The sequence below is a fragment of the Furipterus horrens genome, unplaced genomic scaffold (genome assembly GCF_987537825.1).
Source record: "Furipterus horrens unplaced genomic scaffold, mFurHor1.1.pri manual_scaffold_16, whole genome shotgun sequence".
Lineage (NCBI taxonomy): Eukaryota > Metazoa > Chordata > Mammalia > Chiroptera > Furipteridae > Furipterus > Furipterus horrens.
Window position 1 is genome coordinate 5704591 of NW_028327186.1, and position 13294 is coordinate 5717884.

The 13294-nt window shown below is 42.4% G+C and overlaps 1 long non-coding RNA gene across 4 annotated transcripts in view; it reads right to left on the reverse strand.

The window, feature by feature from the left end:
* The window catches only part of LOC149992035 (uncharacterized), a 223208-nt gene that overhangs the window by 142164 nt on the left and 67750 nt on the right, over nt 1–13294 (reverse strand). For 3 of the 4 annotated variants that reach the window (XR_016508448.1, XR_016508446.1, XR_016508449.1), the window contains exons 2-3: nt 2819–3010; nt 2068–2143 (exon numbers count right to left, since the gene is read on the reverse strand). This is a non-coding gene — a long non-coding RNA (uncharacterized LOC149992035). The remainder of the gene's footprint in view (nt 1–2067; nt 2144–2818; nt 3011–13294) is intronic. The other variant, XR_016508447.1, reaches the window with a different exon arrangement.

A 13294-nucleotide genomic window follows, 5' to 3' on the forward strand; every position in this document is an offset into this window, starting at 1 on the left:
CTCATTCTTCATCACGTTCCCTCTAGTTCTGTTCCCTGGTTGAGAGAACATGAGGCCCTGTCTCCCTAGTGAGATTTTTCAGACTTTCTGCAGACATGATCTGATTCTTTTGGAGGTTCCCTCCAACATGAGTAAAAACTTCAGAGGCCCTGTGAGGGCCGAGGTGGGTGCTCACTAAATACATGTTAAATTCAGTTAAGTGTCCGTAATACTAACAAACAGCCCCTGATCAACAATAGCAGATCCTCCAACTTCCTGCCCTTATTTTTTTGAATGGCATTTACATGTAGGCATTTCTCAGCAAATTCAATGAACAGAAGACGAAGGTTAATTTAAGACTTTTTGTTCCCCACAGGGTTGGGTGACCAGAAGGCTGGGGCAAGCTGACAGGTCTGTTTTCTTAAGTCCTCTTCTTCCAATTGCCTTAAAGTATAACTGATGTTTTATTTGCAGATATAAGTGAGCCAATGTTTTTGCATCGATTCCAAGAGGACGGTTTCAAATGCCCTTCCCTGAATTGGGTTGATTCGGGTGAAGGCTCAGAAGAAAAATGCAGGGATGGATAAGGAGTGAGAGACTAAATCTGTCACCAGTCCTCCAAGATTTGCTAATGCTCTTTGTCTGCCTTGGTTTTCTCTTTTGCAACAAAATAACTTGAAGAATGCGTTGACCTCTAAATATATAAATGCCACCTATAAAATTGAATTAATTGAAAGGTGTGTTTTTGCCTAACAATTATGGTAAGAGTCAACAGATAAAAACATAAGGGAGAAGACTCAAAATGCAAAGCAAAATTCTACCAATTTCACGTTTATATTTTTCTGTTGTCGAAGCTCCATGTGGCTCTCCGTATTTAGACAACAACTTGTGTTTTCTCCCTGTGTGTGTCTCTAGTTCATCACGAAATGCATTAACTACCTGCCTCAAGCTTGTGGTAGGACATTAACAGAAGATATTTTCCTTGGACCGTGATCCCATGAAACTCTCTCTAATCTCATCTGGCACATTACCCATCCGATTTATGGAAATTCTCAACGCACTCTGACACTGATGTGTATAAACTCTACGTGAGATGAGGCTCTGGTGCTCACAAGGTATGCCCTTGACCTTGGCCACCGGCTGAGTCTTCACCAAGGTCTACCGGTCACCCTGGCATCCGAAATAAAATATGCAATAAACACAGCTTCCATTTGGAATGTCATGGGGGGTGGCACTGATGAGACCAAGAAGGGTCAAAGGAATTACTAATGAGGGGAGCGAATATAGCCAGAAACTGCACACAGCAGGGATCCCACTTGTAGAGAACTTGAAAATAAATGAACAATAGAAAGGACAGTCATCTAATGAAATAATAATTTTTTTCCTCTTTCATGGTGTCCTTGTTATTTAATGCCTCGACTTCTTCAATCATTTGGATCATAATTTCAACATAATTCTCAAAAGGAAAATTGTCAAACTTTTAACAAGCTCATGATCTGACCATGATACGTAATATGTCACAGATGGGGGGAAAACTTTTTATTTTGAAGCCATTTAGCAACAACTCATGTTGGTAAACTTCAAACCGATTCCCACAGCACTGGGGTATCAGAGAGGAGGCGGGGAGAGAAGAAATTACAGACAAAATAATTATATATTTCCTCCAAAATAAGCAGTATTATCATCTGAAAGGAGCAGTGGGCAGTGTCTGCAGTAATTTACTGAATCCAGTTTACATTGCCAAATGTATGTATTTCTGATGCTGAAAAATAATGCTATTGAAGACACAAGCCGGCCCTCTTGGTTTGAATTCCCACTTTGATACTCATTAGGATGTATCCTAGGAACGGAGCTAACCTGGCTTTAGGTTTTCTGGTTTTATAGAAGAGACCCAACCTCTTCAGATTTGTGCGAGGATAAGAATTAGTACTATAGACTTCCGCCCAGATGGAGGCGTAGGTACACAGGCTCCCCCTCCTTCCACAACCAGAAACATTATATGTATCTCAAAACTAAAAGCAACCAGAATCACCAAAATCAAACTGCGTGGAAGTCCAGCAAACAAAGCTATAAAGAAGCAACACTCACCCAGACAGGCAGGAGAGGTGGAGCCGGGGCCGGGGCCCAGAGGACGAGCTGTGGTGGCAGCAGCAGCGGCGGCAGGCTGGCAGAAAGAGTGGTCACACATTTAAAAAGTCAGGAGGGACACCTGGGGCGCGCTCCCACCCCCAGATCAGACCTCGCAGCTCACCATCCCAGCACCAGGGACAATCAAGCCTCATTGCTTCTGACGGTGCAGACCCGTGGGGGTGGGGGCGGAGGCAGAGACTGTCGGTCTCTCAGCCGAGTCCGCTTGTTTAGGGGCCCCCACAGCCCTAGAACATCCACAAACCCACCCACTCTGGGAACCACAACCAGGGCAACCGCTAGAGAGATGCCCACACAGGGAGTGAGAAACGTGCCTGGTAAAGGGGTGAGCGCTGAGCAAGTGGAATTGTTCCCTCCCCGACATATAGAATACAATCAGAACAGGAATAGAATCACAGGTACGGGGATCATTTGGAGGGTGATCAGCTGGGAGGGGGGCGGGGGAGAAATGGGGAAACGGTGCAGGGACTAAGAAGCATAATCGGTTGGTACAAAATAGACGGGGGGACGTTAAGAATAATATAGGGAAGGGTGAAGCCAAAGAACTTATGTGCACCACCCATGAACTAAGGGGGTGGGACTGCTGGAGGGAAGGGGGGTCCTGGGTGGAGGGGAGCAAAGGGAGAAGAACTGGGACTACTGTAACAACATAATCAATAAAATAGACTTAAAAACAGAATTAGTACTGTACCCGGCACTCTTCTTGAGGCATCTTATCTTCGAAATAGGAACGTCTGTCTCCATCCCAACAGTTGCCTGAGTAAAGGCAGTCACTTATTTGCATTTCCCCGTCACTTAAAATTATGTTGATTGTAGATTCCTAGCATCATTGCTGGTTGGCGTCAGAAGATCAACTTCTTCCCGACTGATGAGGAAGCTGGGGCTCAAAAAAAGAATGGCACACTCAACCACTTAAATAATAAACTAAAATATATACAATAAAATATAGAATATATTTTATATTACATATAACATATAAATATATACAAAATATAATATATAAAATATGTATAAGTATTTTACATTATATGTAATATGTAAATATATCTATAATATAGACAAAAATAATAACACAACATAACTCAAGCCATTCCCACCAAGATATTATAAAAAGAGTACTTTCACTGGTCACTAGAAAGTACTACTCTGCTGTTTTGAGAATCTTCTCAAGCAGATTTTCTAAGCTACTGAAGTCCTTTGTTAAACAAACATAACTATTATTTTTCTTATTGACCTACGTGTCTTGGATTCTTTTTTTGTTTTAAATATTTAATGGCAAGTGAAAAGGCCTAGAAATGTTGAACCTAACTTGCACATCAAAAACAACGTTGTTAGAGCTTTCTAAAAAATACCTACTACCTGGTCTCGTTTGATCTACTGAGTCAAGATTTCTAAGACGCGCAGTGCCTGTGACTCTGAATCTTGGGAACAGCCCAGTCCTCGGCACTCTTTGGGAAAAACTGCTATGATAAAACATCATCTTCTAAGCACGGTATTAGGCCAATGGAATGAGTGAGATTTTATAGGCTGGTTTGGCTCAGTGGATTGAGCGTCGGCCTGCGAGCTAAGTGTCGCTGGTTCGATCTTCCAGTCAGGGCACATCAGAGAAGGAAAACTCTGACTCCAAAAAACCTCCGCTGCCTTGCGGATTACCTCTTCAGGGGAAAGGCTAAGGGAGTAAACCCCGACAGAAAATCCGGAGCCGGAGTCCCTAAGGCGGTTTGACATTGTAGTCAACACCGGCAACTCCTGCGGCGCACCTGAAGCCAAGCTGTATTGACTCCGTCTTTCCCTTGGACCCTTCAGCTGCGAAGAGAGGGGGGGTCTGCTGCATGGGCAACAGCAGACCCTGCATATCACCCTGCCCAGGCTCTGTAGCTTCAGCTTCACTGGAGAGGACACTCCAGCGTCATCGCAAGATGTCTATTCAACACGGGAGGAGACAGATACCGTGTCTCTCCCGAGTCGGACTGCACAGCCATTCTCGGCGGTGCAGATAGACTCTTAAGAAGCTACACCATCGTCTCTCGAGACGGACGGCTGCCGACGACGACGAAATAAAGATATACCTTTTCTTCATACCGATACATGCATATATGTTGAAGGAGCGGTTTCCACACATAGTATTTTTATTTCCACAATTACACTTCTGCAGCCACAGGACAAGGGAAACCTGTAATTACCTCCTGCAATCCTGGTTCTAGCCCCATTTCCACAATCTCTGTCTATTCAGATTACCTGGGACCCAACCTTTAAAATGCAGCCACAGTTTCGTAGCCTCGGGTGGCTTTAAACAAATTTCTAGAATATCACTGAGTCCAGATGGACAGCTACACATTACTTATGCAATTAATTAAAGGTAACTTGAAATTAAGAATTTCACAGCCACCCTCGCAATGAACACACCCCACTGAGGATGGAACAGAGCCAGGGTCTCTGAACCAGAAATTACAGATGTTTAAGGAAATAATTGTGACTATTTCCAAAAGTGCACTTTTATCGACACGTTTAGAGAATGAAAGACTGAAAACACACTTCCTGTGGCCCCTGTAAACCTGGTTTTCCGCTTTAATCTCGATAACAACTTCTTCCCTAAGTCTCCATATAACTGAAGAAAATACTTCCACCCTTTTATTCTTATCAAATGATAATTATGTTTCAAATACTTAGCCAAACTAAGAAGTGGAACTATACATACTTATTACTAGTGATTATTATATATAACGAGACTAAATGGAACTGATTCTTCTATCTCCTGCTTTTTTCTTATTCTTTTCCCTGCTTTTTTCTTATTTTCTAAAATGAGCACATATTGATTTTATACTAAAACATAAATTTTATTATTTTCTCATAAAATAACTAGTATTTATTAGGCATCTACTGTGTACTAGGCATTGTTCTTATGAACTGTGTATTATTATGACACCAAGTTTATAGAAGAAAAATTGACGTGCACAGAGCTTCAGTAATTTTGCCAAGTTCAAAGGCTACTGAGTCAAGATCAAAACTCAGGTAGTCAAAATACAGAACCCACACTTTAAACCTCTAAATTACAATATTTGAATTTTATTTTTTAAATACAAGTCAAAAAAGACACCAAGTCAATCTAATTGAATGCATTGTCTTGATTTTTTAATCAAAATATTGATATTTATAATCAAAACATATTTTAATGCTTATGGACAGAGTTTTAGAGTATAAACAAATAAATAATACAGTCTCTGATAGGTTTCGAGCAAGAATGTGCCCCAGTATGCGCTAATAAGGAAAAATGGAGTCCTCAGCCTTATAAACGGACTCCTCAGCATGACCACAGAGACATGCATTAAGGCCAACCCTGGGACCCTACGAGGGCAGGAAAGATGGGAGAGTCTTCTCATGTTTCTCCAACTCGATGGCAGTGGGCTCCATCCACGCAATACAAGTCCAACCACAAGGAAATGTGAGAGCCAGGCAGGAAGACGCCCACCGTAACTAACCCTAACAAGGCTGAATTGCTCTCCTGGGCTGGAGTGAGGCAACCTGACCTGTTCAGTTTCCAGAGCGGGTCTGCCCATTGGACCAGGCAGAACGGAGAAGCAGGTGCAGAGCGTCACGTATGCAAGAGGGTTTGAAGTGGACGGGGCACAAGGCCGAGCCTGAGTGGTCCCCAAGGTATGCGGAGCCACAGCTGCCGTGCCAAGGGCTTCAGGACACACCAGGTAGGTCTGCACTAAGTTTCCCCACAGTGCCAACACGTCAGGGAAAGTCTCAGCCTTGGTGTCTGTTAATTTCTTCCTTGCTCCTTGGCGGTCATCCAGTTATTCATTTAACCTATATTTATGTAACACATACGATGTGCCAGACACTATTCTAGGTGCTTGAGTTATAAAAGTAAACAAAATGAAATGTAGTGATAAATATCAGGAAAAGGAAATGTGCTAAATGGTCTGGCCTGCATTGCTGGTGGGAGTGTAAATTGGTGTGGCTGCTACAGAAGACAGTAGGGAGGTTCCTCGAAATATTAAAAAAAGAACTACTCTATGATCCAGTCATTCCACTGCCGGGTATTTATCTGGAGGAAATGAAAACAAGATCCCAAAGAGTACCTACCCTCTCGTGGTCAATGCAGCATTATTCACAACAGCCGAGCTATGGAAGCTCCCCTAGGTGTCCGTCAGCAGATGAATGGGTAAAGATGTGATATACACACATGTACAGAAAATGGAATATTATTTGGCCATGAGAAAGAAGGAAATCATGCCGTTGTGACAACGTGAATTGAGCTCATATGAAGTGAAATAAGTGAGACCGAGAAAGACAAATACTGTGTGATGTGACTTATAGGTGCAATCCAAAGAAGTCGAACTCAGAGAAACAGAGCGGTGGTCACCGAGGGGCCGGGGGAGGGCGGGGGGAGGGGAATGGGGGGAGGTTGGACAAAGAGTTCAAACTCCCAACTGTCAGATGAAATGGGAATCATACTCCGTGGTGATTGTAACTATTAATAATGTTTTATATATTTGAAAGTTGCAAAGACAGTAGATCTGAATCGAATGTTCTCACCACAAAAAGAATTGGCAATTATGTGATGACATTGGAGGTCTTAGCTAACTCTGTGATTATAACCAATTTGCAGTATATAAATCTATCAAAGCGACAGGTTGTCCACCTGAAACTTACACAATGTCAGACGTCAACTGTATTTCAATCAAGTTGGGTAAAAAGGAGGAAAGGGCCTGGGGACTCTCCAGGGAAGTGAGCAGACATACGAACGGTGGGACAGGGTGAGCAAGGACAGCTGAAAGGTTCGCCCGGACAGAGAGAGTCTGGAAACACTTGGTTTCTCCCTGAAATGCGTATCATGATATGATCATGTGCTTTCTTCCATCAGATGTTAAAGACCAAATCAAACCATAATTTTACATTTTCTAGTATAAACCTTGTTCTTGTGTTTAATTATTTATTTGTCTGTTTATTTAATTCACTTTCCATCGCATTTGACATACAATATTATTCTGTATTAGTGGCAGGTGCATGGCATAGTGGTTAGACAATCTTGAACTTTATAGAATGCCCCCCCTGCCCCAATGTTTCAGGTACCCACTTGGCATCATACATAGTTATTGACTCTATTTTTCTAAGCTGTAATAATAATTTTACATTTTTATCAAAATATTTTTTGGGGGGGGGGGGAAGAAAAAACAAACCCGTCTAGACAAACCAAGTTTACCTATCCATTTAAAATGACATAAAATTAATGTATAGTTGGCACTCTGTAAGCTTCAGGTTTTTCCATTTTTGATGTTCATAGATCATTATAAATTTAGATATCCCAAATCTTTCTCTTTCCGGAACCTATTTATTGACTAGTGTTAGTTCTTTTCCATTTATTTTAATAAAATGAAAGATGAATTAATGAGGCTTACAATACGACTCCTGATTAGTTACTTGTAGGTTATCCTGAACACAGGCTTCTGCTCGGAATGCATTCTTTTTCCAAAGGCACACAGGTAGCAGTAGGTCATGCAGTGAACATGAACTTCACAATCAGTGTGAAGTCTGAGTGATCTCGGGCCCTTCACCTGAACGCCGAGCCTTTGAGCATACAGTGGTGATGCTTACATTCCTGCCTTCACGGGGCTGCTGGCAGGTTAATGGCACGAGGTGTCTGAAGTGCGTTCCACGTGACAGGCACCCAGTAATGAATGCGCTCCTATGACGCTCATCTATGTGAACACAGACGTGTTTGTGTTGTGACTAACTCTGTGAAGCTCTCTATAAAATAGAGCCCAAGTTTCAAAACAGTTTCTGGACTTCATTAACATAGGAAACCTTTCGTGAAATCTACTCTAGGTAATATTAACTTTTAATTAATTAAAAACCTGGCTGCATATTAAAATGCCTTACTGTTTGATTAATGGAACTAGATTAGAAGGCAATGTTTTTGTCATACGAAAGGTACACTGGATTGCACAACCAGAGAGAGCAGATGACAGGGGACACCGTCTAAACAAAAATCAGCAGCTACTAATGAGGCTTGTTAGTGATGCTAATCTATGTAAATGTTATTAATTGAGAACATCTATCTTTTATCTCCAACATTTGGTAATCAGGCAATTAAAAAACAATGACATTCCCAGTGGTTGTTCCTACTGGTATATTTTTTTTCCTTAAATGATCAAAGAGTTCAGAATAAGAAAAAAGAAGTCCCTTATCAAGAGGTAGACCTTGCCTTGGGCTACTAGGCCTCATTAAAGGCAGAAAAAGCTCTCTTGATCACCAATTAACCTGATTTGTGGGAACTCTGATAAAGACCTATAAGAACAGGAGTTTTCTGACTATGGTAAATGACACAGTTTGTTGACAAAAATAAAAGCAATGTATTGAAAAGAATAAAAGGAATCGGGACTATCAAGGAGTCATTGGATTTGGAAGTCATTCTACCCAGGGGCCGGGGATGGGAGAGAGAGGAGGTTTTGTCTCTCTGGTGGCCTCATAGCCACCCCAAGGGACTGAGTCCCACCTTTAGTCAGGTAGAAGCAGAACACAAAGATGCCTTTTCCTTCCCTCCATCTTGTAAAATCTCTGCTCCTCCAGTTCTACCAGACACCGGATGTTATGAGTTATGTGGATGCAGCCAGGCCTTGTAGAATGTGCCGTATTTATTGCAGAATGAGACTCAAATCGAGGCTTGACTTGGGTGCCAATTGGTGAGGTTTGCAAGTATTCTTCTTTGAAATCTAGCATGATTTTAAATCACACTGGACAATTTATGTTACACATTATTATTTCCAGAAGGTAGTTATTAGAAGAAATGGTGATAAAGCTAGCAATAATAAGAATAGGTATCTGTTGGCACTTACTAAGGAACCCTTGGCAACGGACCATCCCTACTGATATTCATAATAATCCCATAACATGCATATCATTCCAGAGATGATAGACAGACAGACAGATAGATAGATATCAAGTATTTGGCACCTCACTCAAAAAGTTCAGAATTTATCAAATACTCTTAAAACCACTTATTGTAAGCATCACTCTTCGGTTCTGCCTTTTTCCTTTCTCCAGGGTCTTAAAGGTCTTTGACAAACTCTTACCTACAGAGTTAGACTCCACCAGTGAACTGGGAATTTCCGAGATGGTTGGTCAGCGTACAATGTAAACTCCCAGCAAGAGCATCAGCCCACCAGAAATTCAGGGGAAGAGAGCCATCGGGTAGCTGCAGGCTATCGAACTCTCGAAGGGGTGTAAACATTTCAGTGAAATCACTGATATTAAAAATAAATGCCTGTGAATGTGGTGTCCCTGGTTCTTTTCCTTTCCCCGTTGCTTTAGTGGTCCCACCGGGGTGCAACACTCGCTGGAAGGCCAACAGCAGGAACACTGCCCCCTATGGGAATAAGCTGGTACATTACCATGATGCACTGGAGGACCGATGTAAAAAGCGATACTTTAGTAGGACAATCGGAATCTCTATTCTCATTCTTTTTAGCATGAATTCTTATTGTGTTATAGTTGGTGGTGGTGGTGAGCTTCAGATCAGTGTAAAGTTGAGTCTATTGCCCTTTTCATGTATTGTCTTTAAAATTTTAAGTTTCCATCAGCCTGCGAGCCAAGTGTCGCTGGTTCGATTCCCAGTCAGGGCACATGACTAGGTTGCATGTCAGGTCCCCAGTTGGGGGCATGTGAGAGGCAACCACACATTGATGTTTCTCTCCCTCTCTTTCTCCTTTCCCCTCGCTCTAAAAACAAATAAATAAAATAAAGTAATTTTAAAATATATTTTAAAAAATTTTTTAAGTTTCTGTGAATTAAAAAAGCTTAAAATCCTTGGTATAGTACACTGGTTTATTTCTTCCATTGGGTGGTCAAGGATAAAATATTAACACTAAAAGAGAGCTAAGGATACAGGCTAGCTCATCAGCAGGTTGGGTCCCACCGGCTCTGATTTTATTTATATAGTGTAATGAATGGTGCACACACAAGATTTCGGTTCAAGATTGGCTTCTCAGAGTCAGTAACTACATACTGCAGGCTGTGGGTGAGGGTATAGGATAAAGGAAAATGCCTTCATTGGCTGTTTCTTTTATCTGAGCTGATATATTCTGAATAACATTTATAGCAGAGCACATCTAAATATCACAATAAGGCAGTGGTTTTCGCAGGCAAGTGTGCATAAAAATGTCCTTAGTTCTTGTTGAAATTCAGTAAATGTGCTGTGAAACCCCAGAATATGAGCTTTAACAAGCACTGTACACACACACACACACACACATACACACACCACCAAGACAAGAAAAAACAAACAAATGAAACCCCCTAACCAGTGATTCTGTTACTAGTACACCAAGAAATAAAATAGCTTTGAGGATGGTTTCGCCTCACCACCACCCCCCCAAAAAAAATCTGTACTGAATGCTTACTATGTGTAAGGGAAGATTTCCAGAGCCTGCAAGACATAGTGATGAGTTTTTTTTCTTCCCCTTTTATCTAAAGAAGAGTGGAAAAGTAAACTCAAAACAGAAGACGTGGTGACTCATGGCCAACTGCATTGGGAAGCTAGAAAATCCAGCTCAGAAAATTGGAATTCATGGTACGATAACACTTGGGTTTTTGTATTCCTTCTGGACATGCTTCACAACAAGAAATTAATCACATTAGCCCCCAAATCTGAGGTATTGGATTTCACTTCCATTTTAAGGACGTACTGAGTAGTAGTAAGGAAACATACTGGAGAGGAGAGAGAGGACAATTGACTTATTGATTAATGATTTGGGGGAACCACAAAGTGACCTGGGTGGTGTGCAGAGAATACCAATGATACCATCTGTGTTTTTTGGTTTTGTTTTCCCACTACCTTCCTCTGTGCGGTCATCTCTGCGTGTGTGAGTCAGACAGGCCCCTGAAATGGGGAATTGGAGTTACAACACCCCAGTAGGTGGCTGAGGTTTGTGGGAAGGGTTAAACTCTAAGACGATGGGAAGGATGGCTTAAGTCGGGTGTGCATTATTTAGAAAGTGTTCCCCGTAGGCTGAAGCAAGCAGTGCGCAGAAGAAGACAAAGAAAAAGAGAGAGAGAGACAGAGAGAAAGAGAGAGGGAGAGAGAGAGAGAGCACAAGCGGGACTGCTTCGTGAAGATGATCCTGACAGCCACCAAGGAGCAGGAAAGGGAGAGATTGAAAGTGACAGGAGAAGTGATTGCCTGATGAAAGGTCTGGAAACCCATAGGTAATAATTTGCATATGACCCAGAAGCTAATGGGAAGTCATTGGAGGGTCTTGAGAAAGAGAGAATGGAAACAGCAGGCAGAAAAGATGATATGATCATCAGCCAATGGGGCGAGAAGCGGGAGGGACTGAGGGAGGCTAGGGGGACCCCCAGACCACCATGAGGGGAGACCTTGGCAATTCCAATGATGAAGCAAAGCCCGGGCAGGTTAAGTGCCTTGTCCAAGAGACCCCTTGCTGGTTCCTCTGCTTGCTTATCTGCATTCTGTATAGACTTACGCATACCCTGTCTTATTCTTAACATAAGATCTAATATAGTTTGCTTATTGTGTCTGTCTACTTCACCAATATCTAAAAGGTCTTCCCAATGAGCTATGAGCCAAAACTAATTACATCAGAGTTTCTGGGGCTGGATCTCAGGCTTCAATATATATTTTTAAAACCTCTCAGAAAAGGCTAATGTGCAGCTAAGATGGATAACCACTTTTCCAAAGGCAGCAAAGGGAACAGATGCTCTGGTGTCCCCGAGGTGCTGGGTCTTGATGACAGATCAGGGACACTTTCTAGGTAGCTGAGGTCCAACAGGACAGGCACTGGGCAGACGCTTTTCCTTATTTTTATTGACTTATTGATTAAGAGGGATGAGAGGAGGGAGAAAGAGAGGGAGAGAAACACTGATGTGCCCCAACTGGGTACTGAACCTGAAACCCAGGCATGTGCCATGACCTGAAATCAAACTGGTGACCTTGTGCTTTGCAGGATGACACCCAACCTACTAAGCCACACCGGTCAGAGTGGGTTTTCCTTTTCTGCTCCAAGAAAGGAAAACTGTCCATTTACAGCAACAAAACTTCTCCTAGAAACGTAACTCCGATCAGAAAGTAGTTCCTGGTCTTTTTATAAGTTTCTTGTGAAAAGAAGTTTCTGATGTCTACTATGGTTTTAGAAAATCAGGACACCCACTTTGTCCCAGGGGAGGGACAGGGCTCACAGCCTCGTAAGCCATTCAGGGAAGCCCCTCGCTCCAGGGAGCTGGGCAGAATGGTCACACACACACACAAAAGCACTAACGTTCTACAGGAATATGAGGTGTTTGAACAAACCTCTAGCAGATGCTGAATTGCGAACATCTCATGAAATAATTCTCTAACAAGAACCTCGAGTGAAGATATTTTACGATCTGATTTAAGCTGATAACCGTATGCTTTCAACACCAGACACCAAGACAGAAGAGGTTATTAATTGGTGGCTTGTGTTTGAAGAGTGAGATTTTTTTCTTAAGCTCTGCAGGAGGCCAGTGCTACTCAAACAAAAACCTTTCTCTTCCGGGAGGCCCAATATTTTCACCTGGATGTGGGTCTAGCTCTTTTCCGGAAATGCAGATACCTGGTGGAAACCCAAAGGTGCATGTTTTTACGGCATAGAAAAACAGCCGCCTAGCAATGCAGTCAGAACGACCGCTCGGCTCAGACCTTACTCCCAAAATGTAGCTCCCACAGCGCCCCTCCCGCCTGACACCCCCTGTTTTCATATCAGATGCTAGGACTGGGAAGACAACATGATTGGGAAAGCAAAAGGCAAGAAAAACCAAGAGACTATGAGATCTGATAACAGCGTGGAGGAAAAACTGAAGCAAACCAACACACAAACAAGGAGTGGGAGTTGGAAATGGTGTGTGTTTGCCACAACACCCAGGTAAGAATCTTTTTTTTTTTTTTTTAAAGGTGTTGATCTGGATGCTTTACCCACGTGGGACCAACATCTGGCCCCCCGGGGACATCTAGAACTTTGTCAAAATTCTTCATTTTCCATCTGAATGCTCGGTGGCACTTGGCCACCAACCACGGGGGCTTACATTTATGGAGGACATGGCTGAGATGTCTAGGAAAGGGGACAAGAGCATGGCTTCCTCTGTGAATGTCCAATGAATCTTATTAATAAGGTAGAAAAGTTGA